Genomic DNA, 19,654 nt, shown 5'->3' on the forward strand with positions numbered 1-19,654 from the left:
ATTAAAGGAATTGAAATTAAAACAACTCTGAAGATTAAACTCACACCTATCACATTGGCAAAGTTGGCAAAAAAATGAAAAACGGAAAATGACAAATGCTGGAGGGGTTGCATAAAAACTTGTACCTTAATGCAGTGTGGGTAGAACTGTGAACTGGTCCAGCTATCCTGGAAAGCAATTTGAAACTATGCCCAAAAAGCTATTAAACTGTGCATGCCCTTTGACCCAGCAATATTGCTACTAGGTCTGTAACCCAAAGAGATCAAAAAAGAGAAAAAGGACCCATAAGTAGTAGTTCTTCTTGTGGTGGTGAAGAATTAGAAACTAAGGGGGTGCCCATCATTTGGGTAATGATTGAGTAAGTTATGGTATATGCATGAGATGGAATACCCTTGGGCCATAAAAAATGATGAAAATTATAGAAATCTGGGGAAAATATGTATGAATTAATGCAAAGTGAAGTAAGGACACAAGTTTATACAATAACAAAATACTATAAAGATAAACAACTTCAAAAAACTTAGGTACTCCAACCTGCGCAATGACCAACCACAATTTCAAAGAACACTTAATGAAACATGCTGCCCAAATCCCAGACAGAAAGGTGATAGACTCTATATTTGACATGGCCAGTGTGGGAATTTGCTTTGCTTGACTAGACATGTTTGTAGTGGATTTTGCTTTTCTTGCTTTCTAAATGTTAGGTGTAACACCATTAGGAGAAAATAGAAAGGAGAGAATTCAATGAAAATAAAATTTAAAATTATTTTAAAATTTACTTTTTAAAAAAGCTGCCTTCAAAATTCACTCAACCAGTGAGTGCTTCTGAGATCTGTAGACCTCTCTCAGTACAATCACATAAAGTGATGCACACTACCCATCAGAACAGATAAGGAGATTATTTTTTCCTAATGAATATGTTATGGCAGATATGTCCAGATGATAATTTTTATGTGGAGTAATTTTTTTTTCCTCCTAAGACATTCATCTATCTAGGCTCATGCCAAAAATTACTGAATTCCATTAAATGCTGTCGAAAATATGACCATTTTTTATTTTTTAGTCAGCAATTCTTCAGGTAGGACCACAAATCAAACTTATGATCATAAGATCTGGAACTGGGAAGGACCTCAGAGGCCCAACTAGGCCTAACCCCCTTATTTTATAAGTGAGGAAAATGAAGCTCAGGGAAATAAAGTGACTTGCATTCCAGATAATAACTAACATGTATATGCATTTACTTATGTGCTATGTGCTTTATGATTATCTCATATGATTCTCACAACAACCTTGAGAGTTAGGTGCTATTATTTCCATTTTACAAATGAGGAAACTGAGGCAGAGAGTGGTTAAATGCTTTGCCCAGGGTCACCCAGTTAGTGTCTGAGGCCAGATTTTATGAGCAGACAGTATTAGCACAGACCTGGAACAAAGGCTAAGCATGCTTGTTTTGTGGACAATGAGACCATAAGACTGGATAGATATAGGATTTACCTCAGAGAGCAATTCTGAGTCAGGTATGATCACATTATGAGGGACCTTGAAATCCAGACTGAGGAATTTTGTCTCTGATGTGGTAAGAGCCATCCAACAAGTGTTTAAGAAGCCACCACGTGCAAGGAGCTATGTTAGGTGCTGGGGTAAGTAGAGAAAAACAAAACACCTTTGCCTTACATTCAACTGGACAACTTGCTTGCATTCAACTGGACATCTACAACAGAGAGGAGTAATTATAAGGTCTATACAAAATATATTCAACTTTGGGATTGGGGAAGAATGCTAATGACGAGGGAGATCTGTGTGGTATCTGAGTTGAGACCTGCAGGGAGCACCTGATTCCAACAGGCACTGGTGGCTGGTTAACGACCACCACTAACACCACTGGCTATCCCTAGAGAGGTAGGGGATGCTCAAGGAGCCTGTCTGGTAGAATAGGAAGACATGATAGCATATATTTTTCATAGTATTTGGCCCAGGAAGTGACATTGAGGGACGGAGAGAATAAACAGATTCTTTTCTTATTACAGATTAGGAAAGTGAAAGACAGAAGACTAGAATCTGTCCTAAGGCACACAGTGAGAAAGAAACTAAACTGGCTCCAACCTATTCAAGGTTTTTCTGCCCTTAGGCATTGGGACTAGAAGAGTCAGCCCAGTTCTCCTTTCCCTCCCTTTTCCTTGGGGCTGTCTTGGGCTAGTTCATCATGGCAGGGTAAGGCTCTGCCAAGGTCCATGAGCCCAGAGTGGTCACTGAGATTGGTTCCCATGTATGCTAGCCTCCCAGGCCTTCTGAATTAGGAGAAGCTCCTTTTTTCCTTTAGTCCCATTTGCCTGGCCTTCACTGACAACTTAGGATCAGTCCTGGAGCTGGGGAAAGGGAGGGACAGAAGGGGAAAGACAAGTCTAGCCTAATGTCTGGCTCCTTCCCTCTACATCAGGCCAAGGGAAACAGGGTTACAGCCCTCTCCATAAATACATACAGACCCAAGTACACCGACATACATTTATACAGAGATAAACATACACATCTGAGATAGATAATAGTGCAAGGGAGCTGGCCGTGAAGACAGAACGTTGGTGTTTGAGTACTAATTCCGTGTCACTTAGTTGTGGGACCTTCGCTGACTCACTTTGTGATCCTAAGGTTCCTCATTTGTAAAATGAGGCAACTGGACTAGAATACAATGGGCCAAAATAACCAGATGATTTCCAAGTTCCCTTCCACTTTTTCCCTCAGACTCTATTCCCCACCTTGTCCACCTTCCCCTGTTTCCTTTCATTCAGGGATGTGTTGGAGTCAGCTCCCACCAAAAGTTAATTGTCAAATTTTTTCTAAGCATTTATGTCTAAGAAATTGGCAACCACTACAAATCAGAGTTTGATTTATTACTTTGTTGATTGTTTAGACTTAAGAAAGTGATGGAGAAAATGTTAACAATGCTAATTAAACTTTAAAGTATGTCCTGCATACATTTTCCCAGTCGTTTATTAAACATTTACCAGCACACCCCAGCTTCATATCTCTCAAATCAGTAAAGCACTCTGCTAGCTTTAGAGTGCATACAAATTCAACTAATATTAATCATATAAGTTAAGCTAAGACACTCCTAACACATAGGAAATCCACAGGACATAAATGCTGGAAGGAATCTTAGAAGTCAGAATGTCAAGAGTCTGAATGAACCTCAGGGATCATATGGGAAGAGGAACAGGAAGAAAGAAGAATTCTCTGCCATGTCATGTTAAATCAACCACATGTAAATGATATGCAAATGAACGCTCAATTTAATGCAGTCAGATTTCTGTTTCAAACACCCTCAGACAGTGGAGCACCTAAAGTGGAAATGTCAGCTAGATAATTGGAAATACTGGCCTGTGGTACAGGTTATAAGTCAGAGCTGAAGTCACACATCCAGATGTCATCTGGACAGAAGAGAAGTGATAAGTAAAGGCACCCGAGTATAGAGAACAGAACAGGGGGTTAAGGCCAGAACTATGAGAGAAGTATCTAATTAAGGGGAAGAATGACAAAGATCAGTCCTCCAGGATCAGTTAAAGAAAAAAACTGGAGTCTCAAGATGTGGGTGACCAAGCTCAAAAGTTAGAGAATAGTCTAAGAACAGAAGGACAGAGAAAAGGCCACTGGTAACTTTTCAAAGAAGCTGCTTTAGTAGAATGGTAGGAACACAGGCCAGATCTTGTTAAGTTGGGGGGTTATGCCAAACTTCAATCAAAATTAGTTGCCCTTAATGGTATCCTATAATCAAGATAAGAATTAGTGAATGGCTGAGTTGGAACAGAAACATGATCCTGATCTTTGCATTTCATTTTCTATCACCTGTAAAATAAGAGGCAAGGCAAGTCAGCAAACATTTATTAAGCGACTATGAACAAGGGACTGTTCTATATACTGGGGATATAAATATGCAAAAATTAAAAATATTTCTTGCTTTCAAATTTACATTCTACTGAGCTGAAGTAGATAAACCATAAGTGCCTTGCGTTGTTCAAAAATGCTATGATTTAATTAAAAATTTTTTCAACATCTCTATGAAATTTTGTAGTCAAAATGTTACGGACTTAAATACTACAATGAAATAGCTCATCTGAAAACTGTACAACAGACCACTGATATAACTAATTCTCTAACTGCCCACGTAATGCTCAGAACCGGGGAAGAGAAATCCAGGTTGAGAAGAACAAAATACAGGAAGAAGAAAGATTTAGTTACTTATAAATATATATGATTGAAGCAGTAAAGACATTTGATAGTCAAAGTTTTATGGACCACATATTGTGAAAAAAATCTTTATAGCAAAAATGGGATAAAAACTTGCTACTTAAAATATGTAAGAAACTTTTTTTAAAAAAAGTCATATGGGCAATGCCCAGCTACAATGAATAATGGCTATAGGATATGAGTAGAAAAAAATATTTTAAAAAAGGAAGCACAAATAACTAATAATTAGTTGAAAAAAATTAATAACTTCAATAATAACCTAAGAGAAGGAATCTAAAACTACTTTGAAGTCCTACCCCACACCCATGAAACTGGCAAAAATAATTTAAAAAAAAACAATGAAACCTAACTAACTACTACACAGCGCTATAGAATTTAAAATTTGCAAAATCTTTCTGTAAAGCAATCTGGCATTATTCAGTAAATGTTATAAAAATAATCATGCTCTTTGACCCCAAAATTCCATTGCTGGGAATATAACCTGAAAACACTATTTTTTTCAAAAATTTACATGGAAGTCTTCTGCACCAAAAATTGGAAATAATAGGGCAGTTAGGTGTCGAAGTAAATAGAGCACCAGCCCTGGAGTCAAGAGAACCCAAGTTCAAATCCAGCCTCAGACACTTAATACTTACTACCCATAGGACCTTGGGCAAGTCACTTAACCCCAATTGCCCTCCAAAAAGCAAAATATATATATATATATATATATATATATATATATATATATATATATATATATATATATGTCTAACAGTGTTATTCATTAATGTAATAGAATACTACAATGAAATCAAGGCTAAGAATTAGAGGAGGTTTTTTAAAAAAGATTTGTATGAAATAGTCCAAAGCAAAAAATAAAATAACAGGCAGAGCCATAAGAATGGAATATACATCATAATCATGCAAGAGGAAAAAATAAACAAGAACAAATGGACCTTTTAAAGATTCCTAATGGATAGAGTGGCTGAAAAAATTGTTATGATATTTTATGTATTGCAGTTAACAAACAATTACTAAATTAATTTAGTTGGCTGCATTGATTTTCAGTGTTAATTTTTTTTTATTAAAAATGCTTAATTAAAAAAAACTTATGGATCACTGAAAACTGTCCATGGACTGGCAGTGAGAAACATTATTTTAGAAGTAAGAAACCTTAATTCGATAAAACCTTAGACTATTAAAACAAAAACTTGAGAGCGAAAAAAATTAAAATAAATATCTACATTCTGAAAGGTCTGGATGCCAAGCAAAGGCAAGAGATGCGTTAAACAGCAAAACCACAATTTACAGACTTTGACAATACCAATTTTAGTCAAAATACTGGCAGAATAGGAGTTCCTTGAGGGTAGAGGACAATGTTTTTGTTTCTCTTTGTATCCTGGGTACTTAACGAGTGTTTCAAACGAGACAGGAACTTAAAAACTTGTTTGAAGAGTAGCTGACTAAAGGGTCATCAGATATTAAGCATACAATTAATTCACAAGAAACATCCGATGTGTAAAAGAGTAATCTAGAACTTTTCATTAAATTTTAGGGCTTTAAAAAAATTTCTTCTGAACTTTTTGTTCTAACTTTACCAAAGACACAAGGATAATTTGAATGATCTCTTCCAGAATTTGCTAAAATATATGCTATATATTATATGTCACATATTTTACATATATATTTAACATATCCTACTCAACTCACTAGCAGTCATCTAACCTCCTTCCAGTTGCAAATAATGCCTGTGGGCCAAAGTATACAATATCTTCAGGTAATATAAAATAGGGCAGAAAAATATCAAATACATATATATATATATATATATATATATATATGTGTGTGTGTGTGGATGTATATGTGTGTGTGTGTGTGTGTATATATATAACATGAATAGGTAGTCGTCAATTGACCAGCTAGGAATTCCTAAGAATTCCTGGACTCTGGATCTGACCTGCCCATCCACCAATAAATAAACAACTGACCCACGTCTTCCTTGCCTTAGCTGACTTCCAAAAACCTGACCTCTTCTTGCCAGACTGGGCCTATGGTCTACCTGCCAAATTCTTGTCTAGCCAGACTCCTATACAAAGATTTTGGGGGAGAAGCCAGACAGGTTTCACTGCTGACTATGTAGCAACATAATCTCAAGGTCTTTGCACTGGCCCTGAGACAATTATGAACTTGCTCAGCCAAGGTGAACTTCAGTGAAAAATGCACCTAGTATGCACCTTACTCATGAGTACTGGTCCTGAAAGCTCGTATTGAGTACCAGAAAGAGCATCAGGATTAGATGAGGAAGACATGAATGAGCACCTCTTTAAGACAGCTATCTTATCCACTGAAAAAGGGGTGACAGTAGCACTATCTAGCTCACAGGGAAGATTTTCTCTAAGGGGCTATAAAAATCTGAACTTCATTATTAAATTGTAAGGATTTTTAGAGCAGGGATTTTTTTTTTAATTCTGTATTTGTATCCTTAGCACCTAGCACAGTAACGGCAGTCAATCACTCAGTCAGTCACCAATCAATTATTAAGCACTAATTACTACTAACCAAAAACTGTGCTAAGTGCAGGGGAGGTAAAGACAGGCAAAAACGGCTCCTGCTCTCAGGGAGTTGACATTCTAATAGGGAAAGACTACCATAAAATTAACTAGGTACATAAAAGAAAAATGCAAGGTAGATGAAAGGAAACCTCAGAAGAAATGAACTACTAGTGACCAAGACTAGGAAAGATCTCCTACAGAAGCTTAGATTTGACCTGAATTTTGAAAGAAGTCAAAGTGAGAAGAGAGAACATTTGAAGCATGAAGGGGCAGCCAGTGTAAAGGCATAGAATTCAGTGACGGAACGTTGTGTGCAAGAAACAGCAAAGAGATCTGTATAGCTTTATAGGAGAGAGAGAGAGAGTATAATATACATATAGACATATATATATTCACACATATATATGTATACATGTGTGTATACATGTATACAAACATTTATTTGCATACATAGACAAAATAGATGCATGGATGTGTCAGACGTTGTGCTAAGCACTTTACAATTATTCTCTCATTTGATCCAACCCTGGGAAGTGGGTGTCATTATTATCCCCATTTTACAGATGAGGAAGCTGAGGCAAGTAGAGGTTAAGTAACTTGCTCAAGGTCACACAGCTAAGAATTGTTCGAAGTCAAATTTGAACTCAGGTCTTGCTGACTCCAGACAGGGTTCTATCCATTGAGCCCCCTAGCTGCTACGTGGATCAAAGTACCAATATAAAATTAAAATGGGAGAAAGCAAGCCTGGTTATGAAGGGTTTTAAGTGTCAAGTAAAGGATTTTATATTTGATTGTGGAGAGAACAGGGAGCATTTATTGAGTGGGAGAATGACATAGCCTGAGTTGAAGTTTAGGAAAATCACTTTGGCAGCAGAAGGGAAGATAGACTGGAGTGGAGAGAGACTTGAAGCAGATAGACCCAACAGCAGGCTATTGCAATAGCCCAGGTATGAGGTGATGAGGGGCTGCACCAAGATGATAGATCTGTAAGGGGACATATAATGGAGATATATGTAAAGAAATATACAATGGAGATGCTGTGAAGGTAGAAACAATACAACCTGTCAATAGATTAGATACAAGAAATTAGGGCCTGTACCAAGATGGTGCATTTGTAAGGGGAGATACTTAAAAATAGATACATAATGGAGATGTTGTGGAGGTAAAAACAATACAATTTGTCAACAGATTAGATACAAGAAATTAGTTCTAGTGAGGAGTTGAGGATGAAACCAAGATTGTGAGCCTAGGTCACAACAGTAACATGGATGCTCAGAAGAGAGACAGTTTTGGGGGGAAAGATAATGAATTCTGTTTTGAGAAATTCTGAGTTTGAGATGCCTATGAGCCATCCAGTTCAACATGACTAAAAGTCAGCTGTTGATGTGGAGCTCAGGAGAAAGATGGGGGCATGATATATAAATCTGGAAATCATCTGTATATAGATGATCACTAAATCCATGGAAGTTGACAAGATCACCAAATGAGACTCTGTAGGCAGAGAAAAAAAGAGGGCCCAGCACAGAACCTGGAGGCACACCCACAATTAGTGCACACACCATGGATGAAGAATGAGCAAAAGAGACACAAGAAGACTGGGAGAGAGAAGTATAACAAAAACCTGAAGTGAAGAAGCAATTCAGAAGTATATCATCCATACCATCAAAGGCTATACTTACAAAGGTCAAAAAGAAATGAAGGCTGTTAGATTTGGCAATGAAGAGATCACTGGTCATTTGGGAGAGGGCACTTTCATTTAAATAGTGATGTTGGAAGCCAGACTGCTGGAAATTTCGCAAGAGTGCAGTTTTTGTTAAATGGTGGGTTGAAAACCAGGGCTTAGAAGAGAATGAGAGGGGCAGAAACAAAGGCTCCTGGTTTAAACATCCTTCTCAAGGAATTTAGCACAAATGGGAAGAGAGATATAGGATGAAAGCTAGTGGGGGATGGATGACAGGATCCAGAGTGGGTGGTTGTTGTTTTTTTAAGGGGGATACATGGATGTTTATAAGCAGCAAAGAAGAAGACAATAGATAGGGAAAGAAAGATCAATGGGGATTAAAGAGGGTCAATCTGCAGATGAAGACAGAATGAACAGGTACATAATAACAACAGCTAATATTTATATCATGCTTGCTGTGTCAGGGACTATACTATGCCCTTTACAATTATTATCTCATTTAATCCTCACAACAACCTTGGAAACTAGGTCCTACTGTAACCCCTATTTTAGAGATGAGGACACTGAGGTAAACAGAGGTTAAGTGACTTGCTCAGGGTCACACAGCTATTATCTAAGGTTGTATTCAAACTCAGGTCTTCCCAATTCCAGACCTGACAATCTAACCACTGAACCACCTCATTGCCTATCAGAGGGGTTTATCTTGGTAAGGGGGCAGGGTCATCTCTTCATGTGAAACAAGGGAGGAGGAGGAAGTGGTAGAAGTCATCTGAATGATATAAGATAAGGAGTGGAAAGTCAAAGGCACTCTCAGTGAATGGCCTCATATTTTTAGGGAAGTAGGGGTAGAGGAGTATGAGATGCGTAAGGACGGATGAAAAGGTTTGACACAGCTACTGTGGCAAGTAAGGTAGTGAAACAATTATAGAATTATAGAGGCCCAGTCAATACAATTATGTGTCTTTCTCTTGCTCTATTCAGGTACAAGTGAATAGGAATGGAGGAGGTAGATGGTAGAAATAATCCAAAACTGGGGTACGTCATTATGTGATAGGCAACAGGACAAGAAAGCGAGGGATTCAACCGTACAGGAAAGTGCTAGAATTGGTTCACCAAAGGGTCAAGACAAGGTTAGAGAGAAGAGTGTGCCCAATGCTGGCGGAGATGGCCTATGAAAGGACTGAGAAGGCAAAAGGTCTGAAAATCAAAGTGAAAATGGAGAATATAGTTAGGGATCATAAGGCATTAGGAAAAGATGATGGAATGATAAAATATTATTATCTGATGAAGAAATTTCATAATTCATTAACATGGAAATGGAACACTTGTGGGGGATCACGAGATCAAGGGTATGACCATTTCTGTGTCATACACATTCTGTGTAGCTGCAGTGAAAAAATTAAGTCACAGAAAAAATACAGTCACAGAAATTAAGTTCAAGAAGCTAGCAAGTCAGGATATTTGTGGAGTTGGAGAGGAATCTTATGAGGCCAGCACTGAACAGAAAAGAAAAAGAATGCCCTGGGGAGGGTCAAGAAATAATAACCACCACGATCTGAATAGGATGATAACCTTGAATAGAGTGAACCTCAAAGGTGAGGAAAATTGCTGAAACAATGACGGTAGAGGGAGAATCTGGAAGTCAGAGTGTATTGTTGATTAACTCTCTCTTGCCACCTAGACTCTGGATCTCTCTAGGTACTTTTAGTCCCTGCCCTGAATGACTTCCATTCCTTTGAATTCTTGTCCTGCCTAGACTCACAACAGTCAATTATAATAGTACTTTCCTCCCAAACCTGCGACATAGATGGTACAGTTATTAGCATCTCTGCAATGCAGATGATTAGCCCACGGTAGCACAAGGAGCATTTGATAGTAGGGATAGGAGCTGGCATTTGAAACCATGATTTCCTACTCCACATCTTCCAGGTGAGTCTAACTTGTTTAACTGTATTTCTAGTCCTATTGCCACGTAGAAAGAGGTGAAACAATCTAAGCCTGGAAAAAAATAGTTATGAAAAACAAAAAGAATTTCAGAATAAGAGAATAAAATATCTAATTGAATAAAAAAATTAAGTCTAACAAATTGAATATCATTAAGTAACAATGAAATTATTAAATACCATCTGAACCTTGTGGGACTTAAGTCTATAAAGAAAAAAACCTACCTTAATGATTACCTTTGCTATATTACTAAAACTGAAATTTGGTTTAAAAAATTAGATTAATGTGTAAATGCTTTACATGATTGCACATGCATAACCTATATCAGACTCCTTGCCATTTATAGAGGGTGAAAGGGAGGGAAAGAGGGAGAAAAATATGGAATCCAAAATCTTAAAAAAAATGAATGCTGAAAATTATCTTTACATGTAATTGGAAAAAAATAAAATGATTTAAAAAAATAAATTAGATTATATGGGGAAATTGGAGCATGTCTACCAAGAAGATTCTGAGATAGAGAATTAGAGAATGATAATGCTGGATTGTCCATCAGAATACAGCTTCTGAATCTTAATTTTAGAAAGAAAGAGAATAGTGAATAAACTTGAGACTAATATAATCAGGAAGGCAAAGGAAACACTAAAGACCAAGTATCAGTTACTACAGCTTCCAAATTTTCTTATTATTGCTACTCAAAAGACTTCCTTCCTTCCTTTCAACTTAAGGAATATTTACTCAAAGAGAAGAGCATTCAACCAGGAGAAAATATTTATGAATTGGAAAAAGGAAGTGAATATACTACTATCATAACATAATATCAGGACCAGGCTTTCAATTTCAAGGTAAATATGGTAACTGAAAGATGAACCAGTAAAGGTTAATGGATTTCATACAAAAGAAAGTAGGATAACTCAACACCCATGTTTACTGCAAGGAAAAGACTCCTCTCACCTCCCTATCCCACTTCTCCAGCCCTTTGCTCTCTTGAGTTTGTAGGAATATTTCTTTTACAAAGGCCATTGTGATCACTTATATACCCACCACTTACATATTAATTTAGAGTTGATTTAAAAGAAAATTCTATATTTCCCATGTTCCTGAAGCCTATGGTGCAATCATTCTTTAATGAGGAGCCAATTAGGGCAAAAGAAAGCATCGATTTGACATTCCTCCTGAATAAAGCAAGTATCAAAAGCCCCTTTACACAACCTCTGAAATCTATGCTTCTACTGTTAACTAACTGCTAACTTACTTGTACTTTGCTTTTTAAGTGTATCCTGGAACAAGCATGCTGTGCAACCTTTTCATGAATTCCATGAGCTTAAGAGAAACCATTCACCAAGATATATTGAGCTCAAAAACTAAACCAGACCCTTACTGGCACAACTATACACCAAAACCTTTTCTTACCTTCTCTTTATTACCCTCCACTCTGGTCTTTCCTAGAGAAAGAATTCTGTTGGCTCAAACAGAGTTAAAAACATTTCCCATTAAAGACTGTTTATCCTTCATCTCTTCAAAAACGCTAACGAGTAACTCTTAAATGCTAATGAATTATACTTCGGTTATTTGGAGTAAGAAACATGAAGGACCATAACATATTTGCCAAATCCCAGAGGAAAGAAAAGTCCACTTTAGTCCATAAAATCCCCCAGGGACTAACACCTGCTGGATCCTAGAGCCTTGACAAATGAAGTCCAGAAATTCTTTAGATTTGGGGTAATCTGGGACTGGGTTGAAGAAGCCTTGGCTATCTACTCTAAAATGTTCTTCCAACCCATTCTCAATAGGTATGAAATTCCTTGCAATCTGGCTTCTGTCCCTACTACTCTACTAAAACTGTTCTCTAAAGTCACCAATAACTTCTTAATGACCAAATCCTTTGGTAATTTTCTTCTTCTTCTTCCTAGTCAGTTATCCTCATTCCTCCTTGAAACTCTTCTTTTGGCCTCTATAATAAATATTACACTATCCTGTTTCGTTCTCTACCACCCCCCCCCTTCTGATTGATTTTTCTTTGGCTCCTTGCCCTACCACCCTCTACACCTAGCCATCTTTTCTCTCTTTCCATGTTCTCCCTTGCATTCTGATCTGTTTATATCCTTTCATCTGTCATCTCTGCTTAACTTAACAAATAGCCCTCCCTGACTACAGTCTCATTTCAACCTGGTAATCTCAATCTGGACACACTGTCAACATTTCAAACTCAAACATAAGACCAAACCCAGTATCTCCCTCCCTGCTAGCCACTCCCTCCATCTTAACCCAGAACTAACCTCTCAAAAGGGTACTCCTGGCTCCCCTTTTTCTGTTAACAACCCCACTATTCTCTCCCACTCATTGAGGTTCAAGGTCTTAGAGTTTCTTTTTACTTCTTCATTATTCTCCCATCGTCCAAACAATTATTAAGTTCTATCAATTCTATCCCTGAAAGGCCATTTAAATCAGGTCTATCCTTTCGGATACCACTGGCCACCACCCTTGCTCAAATCCTACTTACCTCTACTTACCTGAACTACTCTGCAAAAGCCTCCTAACTAGTCTCCCCGCTTCTAGCCTCTAATCTATCCTATACACCTATCAGATGAATCTTCTGAAAGTAAAGCTCTGTTCATACTATCTACTACTTAAAAACAACACAACATCTTCAATAGCATCCTTCCCACATACATGGTCTTCCATATAAAATCCAAAGTCTTTATCATGGCATTTGAGGTCCTCTATGATATGAACTACCTTACCTCCTACTACCTTACAGGTATCTTAAGTTCCAATCACACTAGATTGCCTGCCATTCCCTAATTATGACATGTGCCTTCCTTCCAGTTCACCTTTACTCACATTGTTCCCTGTCTAAAATAATAAGCTAGAACTATAGAGAACTTTAAACTTGACCAAGTACTTTACGTTCATTATCTTTGGGCTTCATTCATCTGAGCTTCAAAAACAATCACCCTGTGAAGCAGATCTGGGTTCAAATTCTGATTTGGAATTTGAACTAACTGCATGACCCTGGATGAGTCACTTAATCTCACTTTGCCTCAGTATCTCCATCTGTAAAATGAGGGGGTTGGAATCTTATGAGCAGCAAGGCTTCTTCCAGCTCTAAATCTATGAGTAGGAGCTTTGGGGTACTATTGTCCTAATTTTACAGATGAATTCACTCATCTGTAGTTAAAAGTTAAGTGACTTGCCCAGAATGATAGAGCTAATGATAAAGGCAAGAGCTGAACCCATATCTTCCTGACTCTAAGTCTGGCACTGTATCTACCATGCCATTCAGCCTTTCCCTGTCTTTCTCCACCTGTCAGATTCCTACCCCTCTTTCAAGGCCCAGTTCTCTTAACTTCCACTCCACTTTGTATCCCACTCATGGCACTTACTATGCCCTGACATTATATTAATTTGTATACACATATCCTAGCTCCCTTATTAGTGTAGAAGTTGCATAAGGCCAATGAACCTTACTCATGTTTGTATTCTCCATAAGCCTTAGCATGAACTTCAACACAGTAGGAGATAAAAATATTTATTGACTGAAAGAAGGTTGAATGACCCCACCCCCTCTCCCTGTCTTGACTAGGTCAAAAATCAATAAAGTTCTAGGAAGGTGATATCCTTTGTTGGAGTTTCAATAAATCATTAGCTTGAAGTAGACTAAGCTCTTTTTCTTACTTGTACCCTTTGAATCCTTCTACATTCAACATATCCTCCTCTCCCAAAGAGTATTCCATAAATCTTCATAATAATATGGCATAACACAGATCAAATCATGCTTCCTTAAATATAACAACTTCATGTAATTGAATCCGATAAAAAAAAGAACAAAGCATGTTACCCTCAAATGAAGGTGGTAATAATGTGCCAGCATACAAATTATAAAAGAGAGCTCAAGCAGTAATAAGTGATCCTGAACCTTCATTTTGTAGCTCCAGATCTGACATCCAGTACAGACATTGTCAATTTACAAATACCCAGTTTTTAAATGGCCCATATACATAAACCAGACCCTGTGGTCAGAGCCCCTGCAACTGCTGCTTCTTTAGTGACTGGAAAAACAAACACAATACAATTGGAGGTTTTGCTGAATAGATGGAATTTTCTAAAAGTGGGGGAAGGGCAGAAATTCTAAAAAGTCAAAAACAGTATCAGAAGCTAATTTTGAAGACAGACATACAAGTGGAGCTGACCTAATTCCAGAGTAACCAAATTAACTCCCCACATGACACTATTCAAAATTCCACCAATTATAAATTAATTCAGGTTAATGAGCATCTTTTTTTGGAAAAACATAATCAGAGTATTTATACAGGGTCTCATTTACATGCTAGTATGAATTTGTTTGATCAAATTGTTTTCCTGCTAACTTCTAGTTTCTATGGACTTCTTCACAGAGGGAATGGGCATTTTCAGTGCACGTCAGTAAAAGCATTAATTCTGGAGCCTGGAGCATATATTGGGGAAGAAGGCAGATGTGAACGGACTTCTTCAGTGGTAAGCATAACATCAGTGGGCACTTTAAAAACTAAAGAAATTGATGCAAAAAGGGACTTGGGAACATAAATATAAGCATCAGCTAGTTTGAAATTTGACCTAAAAGGTCCTTCCTGTACTCTACATTCTATATTCTCAGGTCTTGGTGAATAATATTTCTTCTACTACATTATGGGTTAAATACATTTTTGTGGTCCAGTAAAACAACCAAACTATCATTTTATAGCATTGTTTCTATAGGAAAAATATGTTCCAAAGTTCAATCAACTAATTTATAAGTGAACTTGTTATTCACCCTAAATTTGAGGCTACTTGCATTTATTTTTGAGGTTCATTATAATTTTAACCATTTAAGGAATAGTTATCAGGAAAAGCTAGTAAAGGGAGAGGTTCTAACACAGTGTTCACTATAAAAACAAGTTGGTGCAATGTTTAATATTCTGGGAAAAATTAAATATGCATCTCTAATGAAATAAATGGTAATGTTCTGTAGAAGGAACTCTCATTTTCTGGTAGTTCTAAAATAAAGGCTCGAATTTTAAAATTACTTCCTCCAGACCCTTTTAAAAAACATTCATGTGTAAAATAAGATGTTAAATTGTTACTTAAAACAGGGAAAATAACACAATTAGTTTAACTAGATTAACACAATTAATTTGCACAGGCTAATTATTATTTCCATAATAATGTACTGAGAAGCAGCATGGCTTAGCAGATGGAAATCCAGCTTCCTAATCAGAAAAGGTTCAGTTTAAGACCCGCCACAGACAACTGCTGCCTGTGTGTCCTTGGACAAGTCATTTAACCTATCAATATCAATGCTCACACAAAATTCTCTGAAATTACAAATTGCAGAACAGGTGCCAACTTGCACTGGTAGAGGAAGTCCCCTCAATGGAAACACTTCATATCAATGAAATAACAAGTCTGTTTTTGCACACATACACACACACACACACACACACACACACACAGCCACTTTCTTATGGTGTAGCCAAGAACCTTCTCCCACATTTTCTTTAGAAGTATGTTCTATCTACTTTGGATTTTAAGTTTATGAGTCCTATGTAACTAAATACTTAAAGGAAAAGCCAAATTACTCAGTGAAGACATTATGCAAATTTTGTCCAAATAAAGGACAAGAAAATGCACTGAAAAACAGCAAGCAATTTAGGAGTTTCTGATTAGCTACAAAAATTTAACAGCCACAGAATATTATTAAGTGAAAATGAACTGAATAAGGTTTTCTACTCCCTTTTTTTTTTACACACACCAATTTCTCAACTTTCCTATTTGTTCCATTATTATATTCATATTAAATTCTAGTACTTCACTAAGGGTAGGAGGAACTGAATATGTCAGATCAAGAAGGGAATTTGCATTTAATACAATACTTGTACTATTCTTCACTCTACTACTCAAGAGAATGAAAGAAGTAGTTAAGATAAAAATAAATCCAAAGCAAATAGACTAGCATTCCTTCTATGCTTGAGTGGGTGCTGATTGAGTATTTATTATGTAACATATACATATATATATATATATAGGTGTGTGTGTATATACATATATGTGTATGCCTATATAAACTTTCCCCAGAAAATATACTTACACAAGCATTGTGCCTAAGAAAGGACTAAATCTTTCTAAGACTTATTCAGTATGTTAATTTTCATAAAAATAACCAATCCAAAGAGTTATAATACTAGAGAATATGTAGTAAATCTTTACATTTAAGCATCTTTTAAAAGTCTTCAATTTAAATATATAAACACAGTAGTCATAACAATCACTATATGGAAGATAAAAGGCCTATGCCTTAGGATATTGTTTGGGTCAGCAGTCACAAAAATCCGACCTACTTTCTTTTTCCCTCCCTCCATATTCTCTCTTTACATATTTAAAGTTCATGCAACAAATTCTTCAAGCTGTTCTTTTCCTTAGTACAGATAAATAACTTCTTCCTCTAAAACAGTCACAGTAAAAACCCAGAAAGTCTCTAATAATAAACCAATGTGTTCATGGCTAAAGCATAGTTTTAAAAAAATGCTCTACTAGTATTCTTTAAATAGCATCTCAAGAAGAATAACATCTAGTGAAGGTTTCTTTCTTTAAAAAAAAAATACAAGGCATATCTAAAAGGTAATGGCTTTTATTTATTGATCCTAGGAGAGGAGAATTAAAAACTAATATAGCAGGTGATTGCTCAATTATTTTATTAATTTTCAGCCTTTTGAAGTAAAACTAAAAAATATGTTTAGAGTAGGATGCTCATTATATTCATTTATCTCATTGATAGTATTACAAAGGATTTTTGGTATATGAATACCTTCTGCAGTTAGTAGGCAAAATAAGAGAGTTGGAGAAATCAATAATGCTTCAATTAAATTGGTTTTGAATTTAATTTATTGTTCTTGATACAGTCATATACAACAAAAGGTCACCAAGGCTAAATGATGACATTTAACAAAGATAACTGTTACCTTTAGCTGGAAGGTGGTAGAAAGAATAAGAAAATCAAACAGGAAATCTTCCAAAAGTTCTTTGAAATTATTTCCTTTTAGAATTCCATACTCTAACTGCAAATACAAAGAGAAAGAATGCTGACCTTGCTAGCAAGCTGTAAATGCATAGGAGAAGCAACCTACTTACATAGTAATGAACCTGAAGGAACAAATTAAGAATATACTTTTACACTTACATACACACACCCCTAGGAGATGAAGCACAATTCTGTTCATAAAGTACAGAAAGAGATGCCCTGGAATACAAAATCCACTTTGAGTAGCCCTTATATAGTATCTCTTAGTCTTGGTGAAGACAATAGCCTCCACCCAAAAATAGTAAAAGCAAATCCTGTACACCCTTTCTTCAAATACATCTATTTAAAATGTACAGGCACAATGGAAAAAGTTGACAGGTAGGTAATCAGCAGGTTTTAAAAATCAGTATGTTGTAGGAAGAAAAAAAATCTATAAATTGTCAGAAGACTCAAGATCTAATCAGGTAATTCTGTATATGTAGTCTAACCAACAAAGCAATTAACCATTTACTACCAGTGAACCATTTGTAATTCACTCCTCAGTTCCTATGTAATCTAATACTATCTCTTGAGGGGCTGCCAAAATATTTCAGAACAAGGTCCTGAGAATGTCTCTGATCTTTGTCCTTCTTAAGTTTGCAGACTGTAAACTGAGCAAGCATGTTGATGGTGATAGGCTACCCCAAAACTGGGATACTGAAATTTAAATTGGAAACTATCCAAAATTTTCCCAAGACCCTCATATTTGGATAGGGTGATAGGAGGCTCCTTGAATCAAACCGCTTTATGTTAGTGTTTAAAAATAGCTAAAAGTTAGGCTGTCTGCTTTTTTTCCAAATTGGCTCATTAAAATGAAATCGAATGTGCTTCACAACTAAAGACTAGCATGCTGAGTGCAGCAGGACACTACATGTATATTTCTAAAGATACATAAAACCATACACTAGATTTCATGTCTTTGAAGTCCTACTTGGGTTTGCCTATATATGCGTAGCTTCGGCAAGTGCAGATGAGTTTAGATTTTTTTTTAGTGGCACTTTCAACCAAAACTATAATTTTCCTCCAAGAGTCGGTAAGAGGAAAAATCCAAAATAAGTTTTGGAAATAAAAAAGGTAAGGCTTTATCGCACTTGTACAAAGTTTAGGGGTTTTAAAAAACTGTCAGGATATATCTAGAATTACAAATCATTAGCTATGCAGCTCTCTGGAGCGGATACACTCAGATATACACAATTCACACGGGATTCTCCATAGCTAAAAACTGATGGAGTTCTGAGCTCCACTTTCCCAGCTCTCCGAAGGCAGAAAGAGACAATGCGGGGACCTCTCAGTACTTGCCGCCTCTTCCCTGGTCCCTTTTTGCACTGGATTTTCTCTGGGAATCACCCACACAGGCAGGATTCCGCCCTCTCCTTCCGGCAATCTGCAGCAGCACAGATCAACTCAGCCCAGGCAGCAAATTTGGGGCGGGGGGGGGGACTTTGGGGAGACCATCTTTCCTCAAATGCCCACTTCCTCCTCTTCTTCCCTTCCCTCCCGATCCCCTAAACCACTCTGTTCCCAGAGCAACCCCAAAGCCACAAACTCAACTTCGGCACACGGTCAAGTATTACACACACACACTCCCGGGCCAAACAAGTGGCTCGGACTGCAGACACTTTGCAACCAAGTGTCTCAGAGCGGATGGGGGGGTTGGGAATCTTTTATCTTGGAAGAGGATGGGGGGGGGGGGGGGGAGCCATGGCTTGCACACACATGCTCTGCAGAGGACGGTTAGATACATACTTTGCAAGAGGACGGAGCTGTCTCTTTTCTCTCTCCCCGAGCTTGCCCCAACTCCGAAGTTAGTGCCAATCGCTTTTCCCCCAGCGCTCTCCCGGCAGCGGCAGCAACAGAGACTCCTCCTCTCCCATCTAGGGGGGGAAGGTGGTGGGAGCCTCTCTCCTTCCCCCCCTCTTTAATGCACCCCCATTATCTCCCCTTCCTCCTCCTCCTCCCCTTCTCCCCCAATTGGGCCCGGGGCGCGCACTCTCTTCTCCTTGCCCTGGGAGCGGAGGCTCCCCGGCTCCCCGCGCGCGCCCCGACGGCTCTGGGGGACCGCTGGAGCTGGGCTGGCGGCGGAGTGCGCGGAGGAGCCGAGCGGGGCGGGCGGCAGCGGCAGCAGCAGAGGCAGCAGCGCCTCCCTGCCTGCCTGCCTGCCAGCCACAACCCACCCCCTCCCCC

General features: G+C 37.8%; 1 protein-coding gene across 9 annotated transcripts in view; it reads right to left on the reverse strand.

Annotated features, from left to right (window-relative positions):
• Nucleotides 1-19,585, reverse strand: part of NAB1 (NGFI-A binding protein 1) — a 58,750-nt gene extending 39,165 nt beyond the window's left edge. For 4 of the 9 annotated variants that reach the window (XM_069070199.1, XM_069070194.1, XM_069070197.1 and 1 more), the window contains exon 1: nucleotides 19,217-19,581. The gene's annotated coding sequence lies outside the window, so the exon portion shown is untranslated. Of the gene's footprint in view, nucleotides 1-1,494; nucleotides 1,636-17,372; nucleotides 18,855-19,216 lie in introns of those variants that run through there. The other 5 variants (XM_069070193.1, XM_069070200.1, XM_069070198.1 and 2 more) reach the window with 5 other exon arrangements.
• Between the last annotated feature and the right edge of the window lie 69 nt (nucleotides 19,586-19,654).

Source organism: Petaurus breviceps, unplaced genomic scaffold, assembly GCF_028583685.1.
Source record: "Petaurus breviceps papuanus isolate PSGF00001 unplaced genomic scaffold, PetGlider_PUasm1.0 90804, whole genome shotgun sequence".
Lineage (NCBI taxonomy): Eukaryota > Metazoa > Chordata > Mammalia > Diprotodontia > Petauridae > Petaurus > Petaurus breviceps.